Source organism: Canis lupus, chromosome 25 (assembly GCF_011100685.1).
Source record: "Canis lupus familiaris isolate Mischka breed German Shepherd chromosome 25, alternate assembly UU_Cfam_GSD_1.0, whole genome shotgun sequence".
Lineage (NCBI taxonomy): Eukaryota > Metazoa > Chordata > Mammalia > Carnivora > Canidae > Canis > Canis lupus.
The window spans coordinates 36728302-36756167 of NC_049246.1; the positions used below are offsets into that span (position 1 = coordinate 36728302).

General features: G+C 40.9%; 1 pseudogene; it reads right to left on the minus strand.

The window, feature by feature from the left end:
• Window positions 1–482: 482 nt before the first annotated feature.
• Window positions 483–27866, minus strand: part of LOC119877509 — a 28482-nt pseudogene continuing 1098 nt past the window's right edge.

A 27866-nucleotide genomic window follows, 5' to 3' on the forward strand; every position in this document is an offset into this window, starting at 1 on the left:
TCAGACATAAGAAAAAAGGAGATCTTGCTGTTTGCAACAACATGGATGGGCCTGGAAGGTGTTATGCTAAGTAAAATAAGTCAGACAGAGAAAGACAAATACCATATGATTTCACTCATATGTGAAATCTACAAACCCAAAACAAACAAGTAACAACAACAAATAGGCAGGAACAGACTCATAAGTACAGAGAACAAACTGGTGGTTGCCAGAGGGGAGGGGGATGGAGACATGGGCAAAAATGGGTGAAGGGAGGTGGGAAAATCAAGCTTCCAATTATGGAATGAATAAGTCACAGGGATAAAGGTGCATCATAGGGAATATAGTCAATGGTATTGTCATAGTATTGTGTAGTGACAGATGGTGAGCATAACATATAGGCTTGTCAAATCGCTGTGTGTGTTACACACCTGAAACTAATGTAATATTGTATGTCAATTAAAATAATAATTTAAAAAAAAAACAGGTCTGTTGATTCCCAGCTAAGTACCACGATAAGCAAAATTTCCAAGGTCTTCTAACTCTGAGATTAAAGACAAGAGATCAAAGTTAGATTATCATCTTAGATTATCCAAATATGCCAGCTATAGGCCCCTCCCAGTGCCTGTAGTATGTTAGGGAGCAAGGAGTGAGGGAAGGACCTAGGAAAGCCGTGAATGGAAAGAAGTTCTACCTGCCTCAATACCCTCTAGCCCAAGTTTCAACTGCATGTAGGTATAAGCAAATTTTCTCTCTAAGGACATCATTTGAAGTTCTTTTACCAACACGTAGCCATCAAAAACAGGCTGGGAAGAGATGATTTGATTACATTGTGAATTAGAGTTTTACAAATATGCATTTAATTTAGAATTAATGGGATGAATTTTTTGTGAGTTAATTGAAAAAAATGATTATTAAACACAAACTCACTGATGTTTGACAAGTTGGTAGTAAATACCCATTTTGCACATGGCAGTTAATTCCCAATAAATATGTTTCTTTCAATAACCAGCTGGTTTTCATTTAACAAATAGATTGCTGTCTGGTGAAATGAGAATGGAGAATCAGGAAACCTTCATGGATAGCAGGGCTCAGCACCCCTTACCATCTGCCCAGTAGACTGTGTAGGTGAGAGAAGTCCCAGGACAGCCTCTGGGAGCCTGTCCCCCACCTCATCCCCAACACAATTCCAAGCAGCCAAGGGGCTGGTTGACAAAACCAGTAGGCTGTGTGTGTGATACCCTTTCTACCAGAAATCCCCTTCCTTCGCTGTCACCTGGGCAAACCTCTCAAACATCAAGCCTCACCTCAAAGACTGCTTCTCCAGAGTAGCCATCTCAGATGCCTTCAGGGTGGAGGTAGTCTCTCCCTCCTGAGTACTCTCACACCACTATGCATCTTTCAAACATTCATAGCATTGCATTAAAACCTGCAAATTCCTAACGGGCAGCCTCCTGGCATCTAGCAATAGCAACTATAAAAACAACGACAATCTGGCAGAGGCTGCTCCTTTCCTTCCCATTATTTTTTCTCTTTTATGCCTGTAACAGAGACTGGATATTACCGAAGACAAGTATAAGACTCTGTCTTCCAGCCCACCTTGCAGCCAGGTGTGACCATGTGATCAAGTTCTGACCCGTGAAATACACACCAAGTATTGACTTGAGAGATGGCTCCTTAGGGAACTGATTTAGCTGAGAAGTGGCTTCTATCATCTTCTTTCTGCTCTGCCCCTCACCCCACACACGCTGCTGTTGTTCACAATGTGGGTGTGACAACTAGAGCTCCAGCAGTCATACTGGAGGATGATGTGACTTTGAGGGTGAAAACCACATACTGAAGATATCAGGGCAAAAATACAGGTGGTGGGACGCCTGAGTGGCTCAGTGGTTGAGCGTCTGCCTTTGGCTCGGGGCATGATCCCAGGGTCCTGGGATCGAGTCCCATATCAGGTTCCCTTCAGGGAGCCTCCTTCTCTCTCTGCCTCTCTCTGTATCTCTCATGAATGAATAATAATTTTAAAAAATACAGATGGAGCCTGGGTCCCTAGTGACTTTTTGACACCACCATATCGTTCTTGGACTGCCTGTCTCCCTACTGCTTTTACAGGAGAAAAAGTGAACCTGAGAGTTTTAAAGCCACTACTATTTAGTCACATGCAGCTGAACTTACTTCTAACAAATACAAACAATAGCCAGAAACATTTACGAATGCCTACAAGTTTGTGGTTAAGTATTTATACTTATTCTAATCTCACACATACCACAATCCAATGAAGTCGATATTTCTCTTACCTAGGTGAAAATAATGGGACCCACAGACATTAAGTAGTAAGTCCAAGGTCACAAAGCTAGTAATTGATCAAGTCTGAAATTGCATTTATGTCTGATTCTAGAGTTGGAAATCTTAACAAGCACAACCTCTCAAATGAACAAGCCAGTGACTATTCAGAGAATCCATCAGCCTGAAAATGTAGATTCTAGGACCAGCTCAGCCTCTAAATGTCCTTAGACAAATCATGTCACCTCTCTGTGACTCAGTTTCCTTACCAGTAAAATGACAATGTTGAGCACCCACTATTTGTCAGGAATTCTGCTAAGCGGCTTACAGATATTAACTAAGTCAATACTCGCAGCCACCCTACTGGAGGAATGCAATTACTGTTCTCACTTTGTCAATGAGGAAATTGAAGCCAGCCCTGGAAGTTAAACAGCTTCCTCAAGGTAACAACCTTAGCAGATGATGTATAAAAGGATAGGTTTTGGACCCAAGTCCATCTGTCTGTCTGACTCTATGATTTACTCTCTGAAATCCTCCCAGGTTTCTCACAGATTCTGAGTATTCCTCTTGTACACACAAGGAAGTGGAAGGTTCAACTACTCAGTGATGAAGAGAAGATTCCAAACTAAGCCAATTTAACACCAAAGTCAAATGTTTTCCTGAGCTGTATGAGTGAAGGAAAATGTTGGACAAGTCAGTGTTTGAACACGGAGACTGTGCTGCATCCACAGGGCTCTGAGCCCAACTCTGGAAGTGCATGGGACATGCTATCGATCATGGCATTGTAGGAAAGGAAGAGTGAAGCACAAGATTGTGAAATCCTCTCCACCCACACCTGAGCCTCCTGGAGCCTTCCAAAGAGACCCTGATGAGCTCACTGAGTGGCCCCAGGGGCCTCCACCACTGCTTTATCTGGAAGAGAGCCTAGCACTTAATAAGTACTTAGGGATTGTATTAGTTTCCTATGGCTGCTGTAACAAATCACCACAAACCTGATGTCTTAACAACAGAAATTTATTTTCTCTCACTTCTGGAGGCTAGAAGTTTGAAATTCAGGGGTTGGGAGGGCCAGCCTCCTTTTGAAGGCTCAGGGGAAGAATCCTTCCTTGCCTCTTCCCAGCTGAAGCAATCCTTGCTGTCCCTTGGCTTATAGATGGACCATTCTGATCTCTGCCTCCCTGTTCACATAATATTCTTACTGTGTGCATCTCTGTCTATCCTTACAGGTTCTCATAAGGACACCAGCCATTGGGTTAGGGTCCACCCTAATCCAGCATGACCTTAACTTAATTACATTTCAGAGACCGTATTTCTAAATAAGGTGACATTCACAGATACCCCAGTGAGCATGTCAGCATATCTTTTTGGAAAACACATTTCAACCAGCTACAGGAAATACTTTCTGAATTTAACTGAATATGCTGATTCTCTGCAAGGGATTCATTTCCCTGTAAGAAATCATGAGTGGGGCTAGTCTTAGTGCTGATATGTGAAAGTCTCACACAAAAAAAGTTAGTGTCTGTCTGTGTCTGTGTATCTGTGCATGTCTGTGTGTGTCTCGGTATGTTTGTATGTGTCTCTATGTGTGTATGTGTGTCTGTGTATCTGTGTGTGTCTGTGAGTGTGTTCCTTGAAGCCTGCCATTATGTTGAATTCCACCCTTAGACATTAATTCCTTGGGTAGTCCCCTAAGAGGCTAGCCATTAAGTTAACTGTCATTCACCTGGAACTTGAATTCATCAGGGTGCATTTGCGGAGTGAAGGGCACTGAGAAGATGGCAAATGTGATAGGGTAAACCAAAGGAAGCCTGCTGGCCCTGGTAATACAAGTCCAGATAGATCTGTAGTAGGTACTTGGGAGATAGTACCAGGTAGGAGGAGTGACATCTAATAAGGAAAGGGGGAGAGACCTATTTCCCAGGGTGAGTGGTTGAGCCTAGTGACTTTTAAGATACTAAAATATTTTTGACATGTGAGGCTCTAATTCTTGATCTTCCCATGGTGCTGGGAAAGAGTTGTGTTGGGCTCCTAGTCAATGAGACAAGGGTTCTAGTCCCACCCTCTCTTCTTGGCAGTGGAGAGACCTTATGAGAGTCACTGCGCCCACCCGCTATCAGTGAAATGACAGCCTTGGGCATGGTCGGCCAGGTCTTTCTCAGGGCTGGGCAGATTTCCAGACCGTGTCTCACCCTGATCCACCTGGGCAAGTGCAGGTCCTGTGGCTACAGTGTATTTATTCCCCATTACCCACTTAGGAAAGTGGCTCTGAAGTAGCAGCTTCTCTGAGAGGGAGATGGAGAGAGAAGAAAAGGGAAAACAAAACAACAAGAGAAAATGATCATAGAAGTGAAGCCTCAGAAATTCGCTTTCAGTTGTGGGGATAGTGGAGCAGTAAAGGGGCCTCCATCAGGAGAATGGCTCTCGGCAGACAGAGAGGAAGTGGTCCAAATTAACCCTGATAGCAAACTTAGCTCTCCACACTGCAGAGTATACATCCAGAGTGAAAGCCATTTGAAGATTGTCTGCCACCAAATCAAACTGTTCACTTCCCATTAACAGCCCATCACATGCAGTAGGTATTCTTGGCCTGTGCTATTATGCCTCTGGGTTATTGTTTTAAATTTGAGTCATTACAACAAATTACTGTACTTAGCCCTTCTCAAGGAGCTCGGAGGACTTATTGTCACTCAGATATCCTCCTCTCCTGCCTCTCCTAAAGCTTTGCTGCCAAAAGCAGAGGATAGCCATTCCTATCCAGATGCTTCTGGGCACTCCAGACTTGGGATGGGCTCTGAGGGTTGCCCCTGGGCACACTCATTACACATCTTGGTTCGCGGTGTTTAAGCCAAACCGTCTTTGTCCTGTCCTTTGGGAGAAAAGGCACTAGAAGCCAAAAGAGTGAAAAATAAATAAATAAACGAAAAATCTGCCTCATACAGAGTCTACTCCGTGTGCCAAGCACTGAGTTAAGCTCTTACCTGCAAGAACTTAAAAAGTAAGCAGCCTGGGTTGGATGCTCTGGCTCTCTTTGAGCTTGCAAAGCTCTAAGCTTCCATGTATAGGCTGGGGGAAAAGGGGAGAGGTGGGGAGAAACAGGGAGCTATAGTCTGGAAGTGGACTCCCACTAGCAGGCTAAGGCTCCACCTTGAGGCCATGCCCAGGCATGCAGTGAGAAAGCCCTCTGGGACCTGTCACTAGAGTCCTGAGACAGTCGGCATTGCAAAGTGCAGGCAGGCAGGTGATGTTCTGCAGCAGGTGCTGGTGGTAGGGTCCATTAGCCTCCCCATCTCCCCCAAAGACTAGAAAATGAGTCCTTGTTCTTGGTCTTGAAATATTATGAAGGCATCTTCCAGTCTTCAGGGTGAACCCTTTGTTGGACTTTGTACATCTATATGCATTACCAATTCCAAAAGTACTTCCCTTCACATAGATTAAACACTAAATTTGTTGTCTCAACAAATGCTATTTACAAATAATGGTAACTGACATGGAGAAATTTACCTTCTTTTTTTTAAGATTTTATTTATTTATTCATGAGAGACACACAGAGAGAGAGAGGCAGAGACACAGGCAGAGGGAGAAGCAGGCTCCATGCAGGGAGCCTGACGGGGGACTCGATCCTGGGTCTCCAGATCACACCCTGGGCTGAAAGTGGTGCTAGACCACTGAGCCACCCGGGCCTCCCAGGAATTTACCTTCTAATAGGAGCTTTTCCACTTTTCCCCAAGAATTTACTTAGCTCTTACTGTCAGGTATCTTCTACACAATATAAAAATATATCATCTTAAAACTCCTGGAAGTCAGTACTATGATTATCCTCATCTTACATATAAGGACACTGAGGCACACAGAGGCTAAAAAATTGGCCCACGATCACATAACTACTAGGTGGTAGAGCTGGGATTTCAACCCAGTCAGTTTGCTTTCCAAGTCTGTGTGTTTAACTACTATTTCATGTCCCTGTATTCATTTTCATAAACTGGTGAAACCCAAGTGATCATTCTTTCCCTCCCTCATTCTGCATAGTGAGCTTTATTCCATTTTTTCTCCCATCTCACAGTATGTAAGAGCCTCGCTGAGCTCCTGAGGGTATTTGATACCACACAGGGCTCTGTAAACTGTAAAGTGCTTTGTAAGCTGTAAAGTGCTAAAAAGTAAAGGTATTCATCACTACATGTCAACTTACACATTTCAGCATTGCTTCTGAAACAGAGAGGCTTTATCTCAGAAAAAGAATTCCTTATTCCTCCTCTTCTGCTGGTTTATCCCATATGTCTTTTCTTTATAACTGGAGTATGTCCACTTTTTCTTTTCCCTAATCTCTGAAAAATAGCTCCAAAAGTGGTTCTCTAGGGAGTGTTTAGAGCTCTCCAAGGTGCTACATCCCCTTCTCTCCATGCCCTTTTCCTAGGCAGACACAGTTTCCTGTACTCTGATACTTTTTATATCTCTCGCCAGAAGCTTGTTAAATATGCTCTGCATGCATCTCTGCTTTGCCATTCCCCAGCCACCCCCAGAAATCCAGTCTAAGAATCAGTATCCAAAAATTATTCTTTTGTCTGTTCTGCAGCTTTCCTTATGCATTTTTAATCTCTCTCCCTTTCCCTGTCCCACATTTCTGGACTATAGCAGTTAGGATGGCATCTTGCAGCACCATATGCTAGGGGCAGGAGACTGGTGATTTGGTCATCACCATTGAGCAAAGCTCCTTCCCCTTACACCAAGCAAGCTGGGACAGTTAGGCTGACGGTTTGGGGGTCTTTCTTAAACCTAATATTCTATTCTTTGGGGCTCTATGATCTCACAGACCATTAAACATTTGTTTTAATAGGTCTCAAAATTCTGTGACAGATTTTTGGTCAAGTTGTTTCCATTAAAGAGTACTGATTTTAAAAACTAATAACTTAAAACTGCCACACATGCACCAAAAAAATGGTCCACAAAACATTCTTCTTTCCTTCTGAAGGTTTTATGATGCATTGTTATCATTACCCAATCTTTTACTATTAAACTTAAATGGTCAATTGACACAAACAGCTCTGAGACCGTTCTTTCACCACTGATAAAGACTGGGGTGGCAGGTATTGGGGATAATACTCATTTAGCCTTCTGAGGTTTCTGGGCAGACTTGGTGACTTTGCCAGCTCCAGCTGCCTTCTTGTCCACTGCTTTGATGGCACCCACAGCAACCGTCTGTCTCATGTCACGAACAGCAAAACGGCCCAGAGGAGGATAGTCAGAGAAGTTCCCAAAACACATAGGTTTGCCAGGAACCATATCAACAATATTAGCATTCCCAGATTTCAAGAACTTGGGACCATCTTTCAGCTTTTTTCCAGAATGACGATCTATCTTCTCCTTCAGCTCAGCAAACTTGCAGGCAATGTGACTGTGTGACAATCCAGCACAGGTGCATATCCAGCACTGATTTGGCCTGGATGGTTCAGGATAATCACCTGAGCCATGAAGCCAGCTGCTTCCATTGGTGGGTCATTTTTGCTGTCACCAGCCACGTTGCCACGACGAACATCTTTGACAGATACATTCTTGACACTGAAGCCCACATTGTCCCCAGGAAGAGCCTCATTGAAGCTTCATGATGCATTTCAACAGACTTGATTTCAGTTGTAACACTGACCGGAGCAAAGGTGACCACCATGCCAGGCTTAAGAACACCAGTCTCCACTCGACCCACTGGTACAGTACCAATACCACCAATTTTGTAGACGTCCCGGAGAGGCTGACACAAGGGCTTATAGTTGGACAAGTTGGTGACAGAATGCAATCCAGGGCTTCAAGCAGTGTGGTTCCGCTGGCATTCCCATCTTTATGGGTGACTTTTCATCCTTTGAACCAAGGCATGTTAGCACTTGGCTCCAGTATGTTGTCACCATTCCAACCAGAAATTGGCACAAATGCTACTGTGTCGGGGTTGTAGCCAATTTTCTTAATGTAGGTGTTGACTTCCCTAACGATTTCCTCATATCTCTTCTGGCTGTAGGGTGGTTCAGTGGAACCATTTTGTTAACACCAACAATTAGTTGTTTTACACCCAGTGTGTAAGCCAGAAGGGCACGCTCACGGGTCTGCCCATTCTTGGAGATACCTGCTTCAAATTCACCAACACCAGCAGCAGCAATCAGGACAGCACAGTCAGCCTGAGATGTGCCTGTAATCATGTTTTTGATAAAGTCTCTGTGTCCTGGGGCATCAATGATGGTCACATAATACTTGCTGGTCTCGAATTTCCACAGGGAGATATCAATGGTGATACCACATTCACGTTCAGCTTTCGGTTTATCCAAGACCCAGGCATACTTGAAAGAGCCTTTTTCCATCTCAGCAGCCTCCTTCTCAAATTTTTCAGTAACTCTTTTGTCAATCCCACCGCATTTGTAGATCAGATGGCCAGTAGTGGTAAACTTGCCCGAATCTACGTGTCCAATGACAACGATGTTGATGTGAGTCATTTCCTTTCCCATTTTGGTTTAGGTTTAGTGATGGTTTTCATGATACCTGTGTTCTGGCAGCAAACCTGTTGTGAAAAAGCTGTGATCTCACAGACCAAAAGTACATTGCTTTCCAGACTCCTCCAAAGTGCCATGAACCTTGTTTCCAGGATCTTTTCCAGAAGATTCATCTGTTCTTATCAGTGCTCCACAACCGATGTCCTACAAAATTGCATTCTACAACATGTTACCATGTGTGCAGCAAGAAATGTACTCCTTATTGAAATAATTTTGGGAAATGTTGGTAGAAGAAAGGCAGTACTGGGGCACTTGGGTGGCAAAGTAAATTAAGCATTTGACTCTTGGTTTTGGCTCAGGTCATGATCTCAGGGCCATGGGATAGAGCCCCGCATCTGGCCTGGCACTCAGTGTAAAGTCTGCTTGATTCTCTCTCCCTCTCCTCTGCCCTTCCTGCTCATGCTCGCTCACATGTGCTCGCTCTCTCTCTCTCTGAGATAAATCAATAAATATTTTTCCTTTTTTAAATGGCAGTGCTTCATCTATAAACATATCTTAACACCCCAAAAAGATCTGGTAGAGTGGTATGGCCCCAGATTTTGTGACCATAATTTTGGAGAAATCCTATTAGCATTTGCCAGAAGGAGTGTCTCTTAGACACAATAGTCTTAAAAATTGTTAGGATCACACTCCCACATCATTGGTTATCTCTTTTCCCTCCCCTCTTACCAGAAAACACTCTGGTTCCTCAATTGCACACTGGCCCATTAGCCCTCGTGTCAAAGACATCTGACCTAACTCCTTAACTTTAAGGAGTTAAGACCAGATACTTCCCCTGGATCAGGCAATCCCTGAAATTCACCACCAAAGGAGGCAGATAATTCCAACAAAAGAGGCACATGGATCGTTATCTAGTAACACACTCTTTCAAAGCTATTTCCATAGATGCTACAGCCACTTTTTCTCCAACCACTGTGAAAGAAGATGTCAACATAAAACTGTGGATACACTTTTCCTGATTCTATAACATCTACACATGTGCACACACACACACACACACAGGACTTTCAGAGTGCAGTTAGCTCCTTGAGAAAGGCAGAAAAATGTTGAACGAGACAGGTGGCCACCTCGGAGCTGCCTGAAAACTAAAGGACAATTTGAAGTCTAGAAGAAAAAAAAAATGGCTTTTGTCACAGAAATATGCAGGTGGATATGGAGTCATTTACTTAAAAACACCTGCTTTAAAAACATCTCTTGGGAAGAACTTCCATCTATATTAGAATTCATAAAACAAAAACATTCTGAATGTGTTATTAAAATGTTAACATCAGAAACTGTATGAGAGAAACCAGAGAGACTCTGGTTACCCAAAGAGGCTTCAAAGGAGGGAAATCCCTGAGCAATTATAAACCTCGATAAGCTTTTATTTTTATATATAAAAATACAGCAATGGTTAGAAGATCATAGATACCCAGTTTCAGATTGTTGGGAAGAATTATGGGCTCAAGTGGTAATATGAGAAAGACAGGGGAATGCAGAAAGAAAATGAATGTGAGCTGAGAAGTCCTGCACAATGTGCCAGGAAATCAAAGGGTTGATGTTATGCCACCCTGCCATAACCCTGCAAGTCAGGTAGGCCAGACCTGTGTTACTAAATGCAGAAATCCAGCCCCTGAGAGGCTAAGTTGCCCATTTCCATGATGAATATCTGACTCCAGAGGAAGCATGCTGCCTGCCTTTTCTATGCCAGCCAGCAGGAAAGGACTGTTTGAAGCCAAGTGGAACAGTCTCTGCTCCAGCCTGACTTCCTGAGTGGCATACTCAAAGCATTAAAGTCTAGGATGATGGCCACCTTCTGGAACAAGGGCCTACATGTGGGAAGTGAACAGTGAGTCTCAGGTTTCTTCATTATGTATTCATGTTGATTCTGCATAAGTCAAAATCAAGGGGGAAGACAATTGTTCCAGACCCTCATCTCTGAAACCTTTTAGCACAGAAAAGAGAATATGGGCTTTGAAGCCTGATAAACTTGGGTATGAGTAACTCTGTCATAACTGGCTAGGTGTGGTTAAGATCTAATATTAGTAATAATAATTAACTTTTGTTTAGCACAAGTTCTTTATGTGTCAATTTGTTTTCTACATCTTTTGCATGTACAAACACATTTAACTTCTGACAATAAACCCATAATAAGAGTTTTCTTATACTCATTTTACATATAAGGAGACTGGGGTGCAAAGTTGTTAGATGACTTCCCCAATGTCGTATGGATAATTAGTATTGGAGCTAGAGTTTGAAGCCAGGCAGCTGAAACCCAGAGCCTGTACACCTATGTACTATGTGCCACCAGATGAGATAATGTTGGGGCAGTACCCAGCACAGGGCCAGGCCCTTGGTGTTAGATATATTACACACTTTCACACTTTCCCTTAATTCTCTCTTTTCAGATTTACCTGCCTTTATCTTGAAGGGCAGGAGTTAACTTTGATCTATGAAAACCTGAATCAAATGCTTATGAGGAGAAATCTGGTCTAAGAATCTTTATTACAATTCTGTTAGACTCTGGCCACAGCCATATACATCTGTCTAAGAAGCATGACAGCTCAGGATGGGAAGAAAACTTGAAGATTATCTAGTCCATTCTGAGTCGTCAGTTATGGAAACAAAGGTCCAGGGAGAACAAGTAACCCACTCCACTCCCCACATCTTGTCTAGCATTGAAGCAAATCATAACAGCACAGGGTATTGGAGGATTCTTAACATGGTTCCTGTGGAGAAGACACAGGCAGGGGGAGTTGGAAGATGGGCCTTTTCTGGTATTTTAGGAGCTAAACTAATTCTCAACCCAGAATTCAGTTGTGAAGGATAGCTTCCTCCAACAGGTTTAACAAAGATGGCAAGTGAATGGGTTCCAGACACCCTGCTGACCACTGCTTTTCTACCCCACACCATAGCTCCAAAGTAGAGTCACATATGTGACTTACTGTCCTTGGTCTCAGAGTGATTAAAGGTAAACTCGCCAGACTCTAAAAAACATTCTCACTTAGCACCAGTTTGTTCCAATAGTATATAAGTGAAGTTAAAACTATGAATGTCTGTTGAGGCCCTGAGACCCATAAAATACTTAACACACATATATACCTTTTATTTGAAATGAATGTAAATGATAAGAAGATACAACTATGTCTAGAAATGCATATAGGGTCAAGGGGCCAAACAAAGGTCAGTCACACACACACACACACACACACACACACACACACACACACATCCTTCAACTTTTGTAACAACAACAACAACAACAACACTATAATTAATACCCCAGCCGAGGGCTCCAGAAGATAAGAATTTTGAATAAAAACATGATCAGTTAGAAAAAAACACTTAATGAGATGGTAATGTTCATATCAATTGAAAAACAAGAGACCAACCAAAGTAAATAAATCCATTAAGTATTAGTATTTCTGGTTTCCTCATCAGTCTTGTCTTTCTCTAATGAATTTGTGATGTTTTTTAAATTTTAGGGTCCATGTTATTCATGTCCTTTCTATACCGAGCAAGTAGAATAGCAACCAGTAATGTTAGAGCCAAGCATGTTATGAATAATATACTACCCTCTCCCTATATTATCAGAGGATTCTAAGAATTCAAGAGATAAATGACTCATTCAAGATCACACATCTGATGGCAGATCTAAACTAGAGCTTATAATAAGGGTCTTTCCCCTCCATCTCTCTGCCTCACATATTTACCCAAGTTATTGTTCTACTTTCCTGGAGGTATGTACTCATATCTCTCTCTCTCTCTCTCTCTGACATTCAGATGGATATAATTCCACTGGACAGGTTCCCAATTGACAGCTTGGGCTGGTCAGCCCCAGTAATTCGTGTATCTACAACATTGCAAATGCACAAACCAGATACGTGGTGAAGGGCCCCAGATTTTAATTATATCTTATTTCACAGCTGCAGTCAATTCCTGCTACAGCTTAATAACCAGGTTGCACGAGCCGTGAACACTTTTTGTTGTTAATTTTGCTCAGGAAAATTGAGTTTTTACTACCATTTTGGCAGAAATGCTTATCATAACAATTATGATAAAGTGATGAGGATTGGAAACATCTGCAGGAATGAACTTGGAGACAGAAGGATGTCAGTTAGTCTGGATATGCAGAAAAAAAAAAAGAAAAAACGTGCTGTTGAAAATCTGGGTTATGGCTCTGTCACCTGCTAGCTAAGACCAACAGGATACTTAAGGGACCCAGGAGTGTCCCTACCCTACTACTAGGATGCCAAGGAATGCTAAGCCTTTGATAGCATGGACTGACTCTATTGCAGTATCCACTTCCTGCTACAGCTTTGGGGGAGATTTGAAATGAGGAGGTGAAAGAGCAGCCTGGGCTTAAAACAAAGAACCTTAGAGAATACTTCATCCTGCAGATGAGAAAACAGATCACAGAGGGAATGTCCCAAGGTCAATAAATGATATCTGAGCCTTCCAGCCCCCATGTCACAGCTCCTTCTCTTATATCTAAGCCAAATCGAGGCTTAAGTGAGCAAATGACTGGGATACCTTGAAATCCCTGGGAAGAGGGATCAAGTTGTCTGCTGGTCAGAGACAGGATAAATGTACAAATCTCAAGAAATGTGTCACCATCTGTGGCATTGTTTGGGAATCAGGGCATAGTCTGTACTAGGGATGCAGAGACTATGCATAGTCTCTGACTAGGGTCAAAGAAGAATCTTGAGTGCCACCAACCTGGAGCAATGAGAAAAATAAATGCAATTATGCCAAATCCCATGGTTGCCTGTGGTGGCTTATTCCTGAGCAAATTTTGGGCATCTTTTTATTTCATGACTGACGCTATTAAAGAGGTTCATGAGAAGAAAATCTATTTTTCTCCTCATTAAAGGCATCCAATGGCTCTCACTAGAAGTTATTTAGTGCTACTCAGTCAATTTTAAGACTGAAATACCAGACTTTCTCAATTCTTAGACACTATCAATTGGTAAGGTACACCATCAATTTAATAAGAGCTTATGGGAAAGAAAACCAGCACTACAATAAACATATACATCCATCATGGGACACAACCTTATTTCAGAAATGTGAAAATAAGAAAAAGTATTCACTTAACTGAATAATCAAGGATATACTATGTATAGTAGTCATGTGTCTTGATCTGAAATAGGTTATTAGGAGATGAGGTAGAGAAAAGAAGAAAGATCAGCTCTGGGAAGACCATGGAAAAGTCTAGATGAAAGAAGACACTTGGAATTTATTTGGTAGCACTGGAAATGAAAAAAAAAAAAGGACTGAATGGGTGTGTTATGCTCCTATCACTGTACAACAGATGACCACAAACGTAGCATCTTAATACAATACCTATTTATTATCTTATAGTTCTATAAATCAGAAGTCTAGACAGAACTTAGCTGGGGTCTCTGGTCAGGCTACCACAAGGCTGAGATCAAGGTATCAGCTGGGACTGGGGTCTCATCTGAGACTCAAAGTTTTCTTCCAGGCTCACTTGGTTGTTGGCAAAATTCATTTCCTTGCAACTGTGAAACTCATGGAGATTGCATCTTTGAGGCCAGCAGGAGACTCTCCATCCAGGTTTGTTAAGATGGAGTGTTATATAAGCTAATAATCACAGTAATGACTATCTCATCATAATCACAGTTCCTAAGCATTCTCAAGGAGAGAGGATCACTTAGGGCTGATGTTTTAAGGGCAAGAATCTTGGGGGTCATCTCATAACTCTGATGATTGCAGTAGGAGAGTTACAAGGATCAAAGAATCAACAAGACTTTGCTGGTGAAAGAGGGAAGTGCAGCACTAGTCTTGATAATTAGAATATCTTTTTTTTTAATTTATTTTTATTGGTGTTCAATTTACTAACATACAGAATAACCCCCAGTGCCCGTCACCCATTCACTCCCACCCCCCGCCCTCCTCCCCTTCTACCACCCCTAGTTCGTTTCCCAGAGTTAGCAGTCTTTACGTTCTGTCTCCCTTTCTGATATTTCCACACATTTCTTCTCGCTTCCCTTATATTCACTTTCACTATTATTTATATTCCCCAAATGAATGAGAACATATAATGTTTGTCCTTCTCCGATTGACTTACTTCACTCAGCATAATACCCTCCAGTTCCATCCACGTTGAAGCAAATGGTGGGTATTTGTCATTTCTAATAGCTGAGTAATATTCCATTGTATACATAGACCACATCTTCTTTATCCATTCATCTTTCGTTGGACACCGAGACTCCTTCCACAGTTTGGCTATTGTGGCCATTGCTGCTAGAAACATCGGGGTACAGGTGTCCCTGCGTTTCATTGCATCTGTATCTTTGGGGTAAATCCCCAACAGTGCAATTGCTGGGTCGTAGGGCAGGTCTATTTTTAACTCTTTGAGAAACCTCCACACAGTTTTCCAGAGTGGCTGCACCAGTTCATATTCCCACCAACAGTGTAAGAGGGTTCCCTTTTCTCCGCATCCTCTCCAACATTTGTGGTTTCCTGCCTTGTTAATTTTCCCCATTCTCACTGGTGTGAGGTGGTATCTCATTGTGGTTTTGATTTGTATTTCCCTGATGGCAAAAATTATAGAACACTTCTGAAAGAAATTGAGGAAGACACAAAGAGATGGAAAAATATTCCATGCTCATGGATTGGCAGAATTAATATTGTGAAAATGTCAATGTTACCCAGGGCAATATACACGTTTAATGCAATCCCTATCAAAATACCATGGACTTTCTTCAGAGAGTTAGAACAAATTATTTTAAGATTTGTGTGGAATCAGAAAAGACCCCGAATAGCCAGGGGAATTTTAAAAAAGAAAACCATATCTGGGGGCATCACAATGCCAGATTTCAGGTTGTACTACAAAGCTGTGGTCATCAAGACAGTGTGGTTCTGGCACAAAAACAGACACATAGATCAATGGAACAGAATAGAGAACCCAGAAGTGGACCCTGAACTTTATGGTGAACTAATATTCGATAAAGGAGGAAAGACTATCCATTGGAAGAAAGACAGTCTCTTCAATAAATGGTGCTGGGAAAATTGGACATCCACATGCAGAAGAATGAAACTAGACCACTCTCTTTCACCATACACAAGATAAACTCAAAATGGATGAAAGATCTAAATGTGAGACAAGATTCCATCAAAATCCTAGAGAAGAACACAGGCAACACCCTTTTTGAACTCGGCCACAGTAACTTCTTGCAAGATACATCCACGAAGGCAAAAGAAACAAAAGCAAAAATGAACTATTGGGACTTCATTAAGATAGGAAGCTTTTGCACAGCAAAGGATACAGTCAACAAAACTAAAAGACAACCTACAGAATGGGAGAAGATATTTGCAAATGACATATCAGATAAAGGGCTAGTTTCCAAGATCTATAAAGAACTTATTAAACTCAATACCAAAGAAACAGACAATCCAATCATGAAATGGGCAAAAGACATGAAGAGAAATCTCACAGAGGAAGACATAGACATGGCCAACATGCAGATAATTAGAATATCTTACGGACATATAAGGGACATTAATATTTTGAAGCAATTTACGTCATTTGCCTAAGGTCAACATGGTGCATCACTGGCCTAGCCAAAGCCAGGATTGTAAATTCTGTTTCCTACCTATTGTACTCAAAACCACTTCTTCTACACCATTCTGAATCATTGCTGTGGATTTTACTGAGAAATATTTCTATCCATGAAGCCTTTCTTTTCCTTTGGGCAACTCTAATCCAGGCATGGCTAGACCACAGAGACCACACCCTCTGGAGCTCATGAAAAATCTGGGCTTTGGTTTGGCTCTACATTTTCCTGCTACTCTTATGCTGGTCATGCTGGAAAGCACAATTCCCTTTCTGAATTAGGAGTCCCTGGCTTGATGACATATAGCAAAACCTTATCTCCAAATACCAGCTTTAGACGGCGAGTGCAAAGAGCATGACTTGACTTAGAAGATGTTATGACAGTAATGATGAGGCCATAACCCTAGTATATTTTTGATAGAGTTACTGTTACCATTTCCCATAGAGAGAACCTCATTAGGGGGTTTAGTGCATGATGTATGGACCACTAACTTCCTTAAGCTAGAAGGATGTGCAGAGTGCTCTAGATGGCAGGAATCAATTGACAGACAAAAAATATCAATTATGTTTGGTTTCTGGACATTTACAGACACATGCACCCACACAGGCACACAGGAACACATCCATGCATATATGGGTCCCAGTCAAGCCACCTGAATATTGATTTGTGAATAATGAGTTATTGGAAGAACTGTACCCTCCCTATCTTTTACAACCATCTGGGCTCCAAATTGCAACATTTTTTATCAACTCATTAAATGCACATCACTTAAATAAATCTTTCATAAAGGGGATTCAAACTATGTTAACAGTAAAATCTCTGTGGTGATCAAAACATAACATTAAAAATATGAAGGATAGAGGAAGAAGATGAAAGGATCACCTTCTTCCCTTTGGCTTCCTGCTGCTCTGGACTCAGAGATGAGAGAAAGACACTTAATTTTCCTGGGTCTAAGTTAGCTCACCTTTAAAATAGGAGTGTCTAATAGAATAGTGAGATGAGTTTTGAAATGAGACTAATTTATTCTGCTGTGTATTAATACCAAGACTTAAAGAAAATTACTTAATCTGTCAGAACCTCAATTTCCTCAACTATGATAAATAAAAAGTGCTTAAATCATAAAACTGTGATAATTATTTATGCTAATGTACGTGGAAAAAACAGCACAGAGCATGGCATATAGCAGGCGTTCAATAGATGCTAGTTTTTCCTATCCACACTCAGGATCCATTCCTACCCCTTACTTTTCTTCTTAATATTCTATAATCATCAATCTTCCTTTCAACAGTTAAGTCATTCAAAGTATTAAAGCTCCATGAAAAACTTTGCCTTAGCATTTCTGACAGTCTGTATGTGGTACCCTGACATTCTCCCACTTCTGATTCCCTCTGTTAGGATTATCTAAGAAAAAAATACAAATGCATGGGTACTTATTTGTCAGCATCAAGATAGATGCTCTTTCTGGGAAGTTCTTTTCACTTTCTGGTAAAGACCTTAGACATCCCCTCCCACTGGTGACATTCATTGAGCAGGAGTAAACAGCATACTGTCATGCAAGGTTGAGGCAATGGCTTCTACAAGGATGAGCATTTAACAACTTAAATACACATATCTGTCTTGACTATTGGGGATGATCTTGAAATGCTCTGAGTTACGTTGTCAAGGCAAAATTAAATCCTACTTCCTAGCCTGTGTGACAGGAACAGAAAAGTAAAAGTATACATATGGTCAAGGGTCCTGAAAAGAGATTCAATTATATAAATCATAGAATTAGTATGCTTTATGAGCTATTTACTGCTGGCCTTTGAGAATAATTGATAGCATAAGCTGTAGGGATACCATTAAGGATATCAGAAAGATCTTTACAGGAATTTAATAGTCTTGACTCCTGGCATGCTTTCCCCATTCCCAAATTCCTCGTGACGCTAAAATAATAAAGGCGCATTATTACAGTGGGGCTTCGTTCGTTTTCTCTTTAGTTTAAAGGTCCTTGTGTAGTTCATCTATCTGTAACAGCTACCACAAGTTAGAATGCTGTTTACTGGGACAAGATATCCTGGGAATTTGGGAAACAAATTTCTCAGTCTCAAAATTAATCCACTGTCAACTTTCTGATCATATAAAACCTTTATATAAGAGATTTATTCTTTGGGCTTAAGGAATAACATATATAAATTAGTAGCAGTCATTACCACCTTAGCATGATTTATCATATCACTTCGCAGAGTCAAGTAGCCAAATACAGGACCTGTGTGTTCAGTATGAGACAAAGCATGTTTTGCAGAAAATAATTAGCCTTGGAAATTGATCTGGAGCAAAAGGACAGCTATCTGCAAAGAACAAGTCAGGATCCACAATTATAGAGGGGAAGGAGCCTGAAAACCCAGCACTCAGTTCTACAGAAGAAAAATGGCACTATACTCCAGGCTAAAAGGGGAAAGACTATGCCCTGAAGCTAATCTTTTATTTGTGATTTGTCCTAGGGCTGCCTATACCCTGATGCTATCCAAGGTTCTGAAGCCTTTTTGTTGTTTGTATGCCAAATGTTATCCCCTTCTTCCTTTTCTTTGTCTCCCTTTACTCCACCTGTTGTACAGTAACTGTTAACATTTAATGACCACTCACAAAATGAATGATGCATACTGCATCGTTAACTCACTGACCAATGCATAAATACACTGAATCCAAAAACGTCTAGTCTGTGCTTTGTGAACACACATATCATCATCAGGTCCTGAATTTAGCAACTCAGCATTTCCTTTACCCTTTTATCCACTCTTCCATTCATCCATTTAATATTTATTAAGCTCCCAGTATTAGGCAAAATGCATGGAAAGGAGTAAATGGCCCTTACCTCTGTCTCTGTAATAGTCAGGAAACAGTAGAAAAATCATTTGGGGACTTCTTCCATATACAGTTGAGAGAGATGTGGAAGAGAATTATGGAACTAAGTCTTACTGGAATAAAAATTCTAAATCAATTCAAGGAATTTATAAAAATGTTTGAAATATTTAAACCAATATTTTGTTCTTAATCATATAAGAACAAAAACATCTGCACGAGGAAGGAACACAATATACAAAGTTAAAAAGCAAGCAACATACTTGGAAATATAATTGAAGCACATATAAAAGATATACACAATGCAATAGAAAAGAAGATAAAGTTCACAAAATATATTTTCCAGGAAAAAAACAACAACTCTTCAGTATGGGAATGAATGTTCAACCTCCCTCCTAATATAAGAGATACATGTTTAAGTTACACTAAGATACCATTTTCATCTATCAGATTGGTAAAAATCTGGAAGTTTTGAAAAATATTAGGATAGAAAACTGTAGGGAAATACATACTCTCATAAGATGTCAGGGGTGGGGGCTAAATTACAATCTCTGCAGAGAGTAATTTGGCAATATCTATCAACTTTATAAATGCACACAATAATTGACCCAATAACCTCTTTTTAGAAATTTATCTTATAGATATTTCCACACACATGGGAAATGATACATGCATATGATTATTTGCTACAGCATTTTTGTTGGTGGAAAAAGGATTGGAAATGAATATCCTTCAATGGAGATTTAGCACTGCTTATAGTAGAATATTATACTGGTATAAAAATAAAAAGAAGGGTCTGTATATACTGATATATAATAATCTCTAAAATATATTTCAAGTGAAATGACAATATAAATAACTATCCAGAAAGAATGCAGCAAATGGTAAGAAAGATTATTTATATATATTTGCTTATAGACTCGAAATATATTTCTGCAAAGATAAGAAGCTGATAAACACTGGTTGTCTCTGGGAAGCTAAAGTTAAGGATGTAGGAGAAACTTCCTCTTGTGAACTTTTAAGCTTTTTGGTGTTTGAGTCTTGTGAATACATTACCTACTTAAAAAATTGAGATTTTTTTAAATCAAAGTTATCTTAGAAGGTGATTGTCATTCCTTATGACTTCAGTATTGATTCCTCCCTCATCTAACTGTTCTTGCTTTTAGTGTTTGCACTACCTATGTATTGTCATAATGATAAGCTTCTCTGCTAAGTGCTACATAACACTATTTAAACATATATAATATCAATAAATGAGTTGTGAAATGGAATGATTTTATATTTTCTTTTTTCACATGAGTATATTCTGTCTTTGGAGATTTTTCCCTGAGTAGCATAAGAAAAAAAAAATTAACAGTCATCAAATAACTTCCCTGCCCCCAAGTCTGCTTTGATGTCTAACCTAATCTCATAGCAATCCTAGTCCTGAACAGTATCCCTCTTCTTATTACACAAATGATAAATTTGGAGCACAGAGAGGATAAATGGATTTCCAATGGTGACTCAGCTAATAAGTGGCAGCTGAGCTAAGACCTGAGCGCATTTTTCTTGGTCTGCTCAATACTGCCTCCTTGTGCAAAAGAAAAGTAATGGTCTTTGCAGTTTCAATCTGGACTATACATTGCAGGGAGAGATTTAGATTTAACATAAATGCAAATAGCATTGCACCTGGGTGATAATAGATGTTCCGTAAATGTTGGTTTCTCTTACTCTTATATTCCTGTTTCTAGAAGATTACTATACATTCAGTTTGGTCAAAAGTACAAGATAATTTTTTTTTTTTTTCTGAATCAAAGAAATTAGAATAATAGTTCTATGGTAATAGAAATGTCCCAGAGGAGGCATGCCAAAAGTAATCTCAAAACATGTTACAGCAAAGTCTCTTGGGATAAAAAGGGCAAGTTTGTTATGCTCTGAGATGTCCTGTTCCCCTCATGGTTTATGAGCTGGAAGGATCCCTTAAAGGGATCTGTCAAGACTGACTTTATAGTTTCATCCAGGTTGGGCACGAGCCACTTTATTAAGCCAAAGGAAGATGCTTATTGTGCCAGCTAAAATTGTACTGCTTCCATCCAGAAACAAGCAGAAGTCAAGTAATGTTTGAAATATAAATCCACTCCAACCCACTACTTCAACAAAGAAAGTAAACGAGTGACAGAGGGCACCTACAGAGCACCTGTAATTTCACATAATTGGCCAAAGGACTTCATTGTTCCATGATGCAAATGAAAGATCATTAATGGGCAGTAAAAAGGGGTGGAGGGTAAGAAGAATGCGTAACCGAAGACAGTTAATGCTTTCAGGGGAGATTGGCACATCAGAGCTCTGCTGTAATATGCAGTTGGCTAATTTCACTGAGGTATTGAACAAATGATAGATGGGGGATGACACACAACAGGCACCATGACAGCAATAATGAAGATACTCCCTGCCAGCAGAAGACCTCTGCTCCCGCTTCCTATTTAAATGACTTCTCATACCGCTGAATACCTGCTTGTCAAGAGTACTGGTTACCTATTCCCTCATGACTCAGGATGAGATACTTTAGCTCCAAAGGACCGTCTAGCTATCTACCACCAATCTCCCCATGCCCCCCTTCTCCTCTATTAATGTGATTTACCTAGGAAAGTGCAAAGCTAGGAAATTGAGCTACAAGGAAAATTGAACTTAAGAGCAGCACTGCAATTTCTACCCAGTTTGATGCTTTTCATTGCTTCTAAGTGGCTAGCGGTCTTCACTGTTTTCAGGGCACCACAATGTCAGGACAGACAGCCTTTAGATTTAATTGACTGTCATTATGGTGCTGTGTTTATGCCTTAGGAAGGTCAGATGAGATGTATAAGCCTGTGTAAGGTTTTCTAGAGACAAAGACCAAGAGAAACAGGAGAACAAGGCATGGTATTTGGACGGAGAGGAGTTGTGCTAGTATTTCCAGATTTCGGAGACTGATTAGTAAGGAGGTAAATGACTTTCCTAATGACTTGGAAGGCAAGCCAAGAACACTTCATGAAATTTATACATACTATGACTTTAGAATCATTTTAAGCATTATTCCATTTAAGACCAGATCTAATAGGTGGAGTGTTTGTTAACCTTACAACCATTTTAATTTTCTGATTTCTCTCAAATATGCAAGGATTCCATGATTTCACCTAGATAGTAACTATGCAAAAAATATATATATGTAATATATATGCAATATGCAAATATATATGTTATATATATTCACCTAGATAGTAACTATGCAAATATATTTTGCATGTATATGCAAATATATACAATATATATGTTATTGCATATATATTTGCATATTGCCATAGCACAAAATTATATTGAATAAAAATCCTTATGTTATAAAGAGAAAGCTGTAAATGGCAGTTTGATGTATGACAAGGAGATTAAAGGTACATTTTAGACCTTTTCAGGCATGAGTAATTAAAAAAGGTGCAAAAATGAAAGGAAATGCATGACCAAATGTATTATTAATAATATAGCTTTCCATTTGGGAAATACAAAGTTCAGTGTTGACTTAAATCTGAGTGAAATAGGGTCAGGAGGTCAACATTCAGATTTCAGGGGACTTATTTAATAATAGGGAGAGGAATACTGAAAATCATAAAGAGAAATCCTAAATGTTCTGGTCTCTGCTATCCCACCTGGTCAAAGGATAAGCACATCCATAAAAATTCCACTGTTTATGGAGTGTCTGTGATGGGCCAGGAGTTTGAGTCATTATTTGGAAACTCCAAGAGAACTTTGAAAGGCAGGTATTAATATTCCTACTTGGCCCTTGAGAATCCTAGAGTTTAGAGAGGCAAGTTGACTTACCAAAGGTCATTCAACTAATGTATGTTTAAGCTTGGATTTGAGTCCAGCTCTACCTCCAAAATTTCTCCATTCACAGTGCTATACACACAACAATGTCAACATCACTCGGAAGGCCCAGATGTACCTGATAATTTTGGTGACCTTACTTTCAAGGACTCTTGACAGAATAGTTTATATTCCAGGCAGAGGACTCACAGCAAGGTTTCCCTCTGGCTCCCATTGCTACCACTCATGTGATCTGAGGTTTCTCTTCTAAGCCCACCTCCTCTCTAGGACATCTCTCTGTCTCTCCTCTGTGCCCCTTTCAGCTCAATACAGTTAGTAAAACTTCATAAACATGTGATCACAGTGTGAAAACTAGGCATAGATTAGGTTTGTAGAGGTCAGTTTCTCTTGCTATTGGGATATGGACCTGGATGGGGTGGTTGTTTTCACACTCACTTCCAGTCCACCTTCATTAGCAATATCAGTGGGCCACATACCCATGTAGTCTATCACTGTTTGTGAACCTCCTCACTGTAGTGTTCATGGACAGCCCCACAGGCTGGCTGCTGGTGACACAAGGGCCAAGTACAAACCTATAAAGAGGGGGGGTTCTTTCTTGGAAGGGGTTTACTACCTGGAATCAGATCTTTATTCTCTTGGGTCCTAGGTCCTTCTTTCAGGCTCCTGTCAAAATCAGGCCTTTGTCAATTTCTCTTCAGGGTTGTTCCAGAATTTCACCTCTCCCATTTATCTTTGCTCTTTCACTTTGGGCAAATGGGAGGTGTAATAGAGCAGAGAAGAATACTTACTTTGCATATGTATTGTCCAAGTAATGTGGGACAAGTTAGTTAAACCCCTCTAAAGCTCAGTTTTCTCTCTCTCTCTCTCTCTCTCTCTCTCTCTCGTGGGGAAGAGGGTGGTGCATAGAGGGAGAGAGTCTTAAGCAGACTCCATGCCCAGTGTGGAGCCTGACTCAGAGCTTGTAACCCTAAGATCATAACCTCAGCAAAAATCGAGACTCAAACATTTAACTGACTGAGCCACCTAGGTGCCCCTCTCTATTATTTTTAATAAGAAAAACAAATATAGTACCCACCTCATGAGTTTGTTGTGAGGTAAAATGACAAATTTAAAACACATAATGCTTCACACATAAAAAGCACTGCTGACACTATTCATATTATCATTATTCAAAAAGGGTTTTCCGGCAGCCCCGGTGGCTCAACGGTTTAGCGCCACCTTCAGTCCAGGGTGTGATCCTGGAGGCCCGGGATGGAGTCCCACATCCGGATCCCTGCATGGAGCCTGCTTCTCCCTTTGCCTGTGTCTCTGCCTCTCTCTCTCTCTCTGTGTCTCTCATGAATAAATAAATAAAATATTTTTAAAAAATAAAAGTTTTTCTACTTCTCCCTCCCCCTTGTTCTTCTCTCTTGCTTCTCTAAAACCTTCCAGTTCTCAACAACTTCTTGTCCCTCATCTCTACCTCCACCCACCCCAGAAGCTCCCCCGCAAGACTCTCAATCTCTCCTGCTGGGATTGCAAATTCTCTTGCCCCACCTCTCCTAGCTACTTATCTCTGGGACTATTGTCTCCTCTCAATAACCACATTAGCATAAATGTTATTATCTCTAAAATCCAATTAATTTCAATTACTGTGGCACTAGACAGATTGCCAGTGCTCTCAATTCATGGAAGATTCTAAGAAAGTAAGTGTTGCCTCTCACTTCAATTTTACATGGCTGTAAGGACCATGGAAAACAGATGGAGAACCAGATACAGACCACCTCAAATCCCATTTACTCAATCATTCCAACTGTCTCAAGATGTAGGTTTTTTTCTAGAGTGAAGATTTTCACAACATTGTCTGGCTTTAACTGGTTTCTGCTGGACATGTTTATCGATTGCAAACAAATAAAATGGGCAAAAAAATGAGCAGCAAGAGAGATGCTAGGGGATGATCTAGAAGCATGTACAACCAAAGTAGGAATAATCAAGAACTGACTATACATGTACACCTGTCTTTAATATCCTAAAATTGCAATTTTAGTCAACATATTCAATACCAAACCATTGAATCTTGATTAGTCCTACCCGGTCTATTTTATGAATTCCTTCAACATCTGTCTATTTGATGAATATCCACTATACACCTACCATGTGACAGGCATTCTATTCTGGACTGAGCAAGGAAGAGGACAGACAGTGTCTCTCTCAAGCCTTTATTTGATGTAGAAGATAGTCACAAGGTACTTTGGCTGACTCTTATTTCAAGTCATTAATACCTCTGATCCCTCTCATCAACATTGATACTTGAGAAGATATAGTAGAATAAGAAATTTTGCTCTCATTGATAATATCTCAAGGCTATGTGTAGCCCCTGGGGCTGAGGAAGGTTTTGGCTGTCCTTTGATAGTTCTAACCCATAGGTTTGGGTTATGTTAAAAAAACAAAATAATAACAGGCTCAAAATGGAGTCACTTATGCTAAGCCCCACATCACCAAACTAAGACTTAATTACAGCTTCAGCTTCTCCCCAAACTGAAATCTTAAACCAGTCAAACAAGAATTACTGTTGGCACTAGTGAAGCAGTCTGCCTAACAGCCCTCTGCCATCCCCTGAAGGAAAGTGGCCTTGCCACAACCAGTCCATTCTTTGAAAGTATAAATTCCTTGTCCTGCCTCCCTCTGCCTATAAAGTCTTTCATTTTGTACATCTCCTCAGAACTCCTTTCCTTTTTTTTTTCTCTTTCTTTTTAAGAAATTATTTATTTCCCATTTTGTTTGCCTTTGTGGAATAGCAGCTTACCTTTGTGGAAGACCACTCAGTGGTTGTTCCTACCCATTCAGTGGCCTGAGCAGTGGGAGCTGCAGATCAGCCTTTAATGGCAAGCTGAGCACTCCAGTGTTCAGTAGGGACCTGCTGGCCAGGCACAGAGGGCACCTGGACACCTGCAGACCAGTCCACAACTTCAGACGGAGTAGTAATCAACTCAGGAGCTAGAGAAGTCCATTCACCCTGAAATTCCTCCTTCGTCATAGCCTTTACAGCATCAGCCAGCTCTCCCTTTTTAGTCTCTTCAGGATCTCTGTAGAAATAGAGTTCAGGCATGACCTCTCATGGGTGTTCACGGGAAATGGTGCCAGGCACACTCAGAACTTCCTGGGCCAGCATGCACCACATCAAACCCATTGAGTGAGCTCCCTTGTTATTGCAAAAGAGGGCAATGTCCACATAGCACAGAGGAGGATCTGGTAGGCAGGTTAAGGTAAGATGCCACTGTGAGACGCTGGTGGTCAGCACTAGAATCAGCAACCACCAGAGGTCTCTGCTCCTGGAAGGCTGCCTGGATCTGGTGAGTGAAGTTTCCAGGAGTGAAGTGGCCAGCGATAGGAGTGGCTCCTGCAGTAGCAGCTCACTGGCCACAGCTCACTGACCACAATTCCTGGATGATTTGACCCTGACATCAGCCAGGTTTCTAATGGCAACAATGGTATGAGCTGCCAGCAGAAGCTTCTCCTAAGTTCTCTTCAGATCTATGATATAGATGCCATCACTATTCCTTTTGAAGATGTACTGTTCCATTTGGAAGTCTAGGTTGGTGCCACCTACGTGGGTTCCTGCTGCAAGGAATTTGAGGATATCCTCCTCCTTCAATTTGCAGGACCTAAAGGGATCTGGACATTGTGAAAGTTTCCCTTTAAGTTACGACAAGAACAAGGAACAACATCATATGGATCCCTCCCTGGGTCGTGTGGAAATACTCAGAGCTCCTTTCTCATCTGTTAGATGATGCTACCCAATTCATGAATCTTTGAATAAAGCCAATAGGATTTTTTAAAATTTACTCAGTTAACTTTGTTTTTTTATCATTTAAGGTTGACCCTTTTCTATACATAATGAGTCTTGTAACTCTATCAGTGGCCCTCTCCACCCAGATAACACTGTCATGCCCAGAACAAGACATTCCCTAATGCTCCCAAGCAGTTGTCTTCAACAGACAGAGTTAGAACGTGGGTCATAGTTCTGATTCCTTTGTGTTCCCAATTCTCTTTCAAGAGCCATTTTTTCCTGTATTTTTTCAGGAAGTATTTTAGTAGTACTTCTACTGAGTACTTAAAGTGACAGGTCTCATGCTAAAAACATCACATACATTTAAGCTTCAAATTAGACATTATTATCCTTACTTTACAGAATAAGAAAGGGAGGACTAGATGGATTGTGACATTTCCCTTGGTCATTCAGTTTGTAGATGACAGGGCTTGGACCACCATCTTCACTTAGTACATGGAGATAGACAAGCACACAGTCTGTTTCCTGGCCACAGGCTGCCACTTGCCAGCTGGGCTCAGTTACTGTCTTTGAGTGTGAGTTTTTTTAATATAAAGTCAGTGTTTGGGCCTCTACATGTAATATACATTTCTTAATGTATAAGATGCTAAAGCCTTCTCAAAGAGCCAAAGGGGTTAAAACCTATGAAGTGTGATGCTAAAGTCTTAACTGCTAAAACAGTGAAGGGGAGATGGAATCTCCATTTGTACTAAGTGGGCATGCTGCCCCCACAGCTGGTGACTCAGGATACAGGCTTCACATCTGGAATTCTGCTGGGCTTAGTGGCAGTGGCTTGGGAAAACCTGGTCTCCAGGAAGCCAGCGGCCCCAGGATAGGGGGATAGTGTCTGATGTGGGACATAATAGGAGGTGCAGACTCCAGCAAGCCCAAACACACTCATTTCCCCTTCTCTTTATACAGATGTTTAGCTGCTGGAAGAACCCCTGTGTGCAGAGGCAGGTGGCCAGGCTGGGCTGACAGGAAACACATTCGCTCTCTTGCCCCGCCTCCTTTTCTAGCTTTTTCAATTAGTTCCTC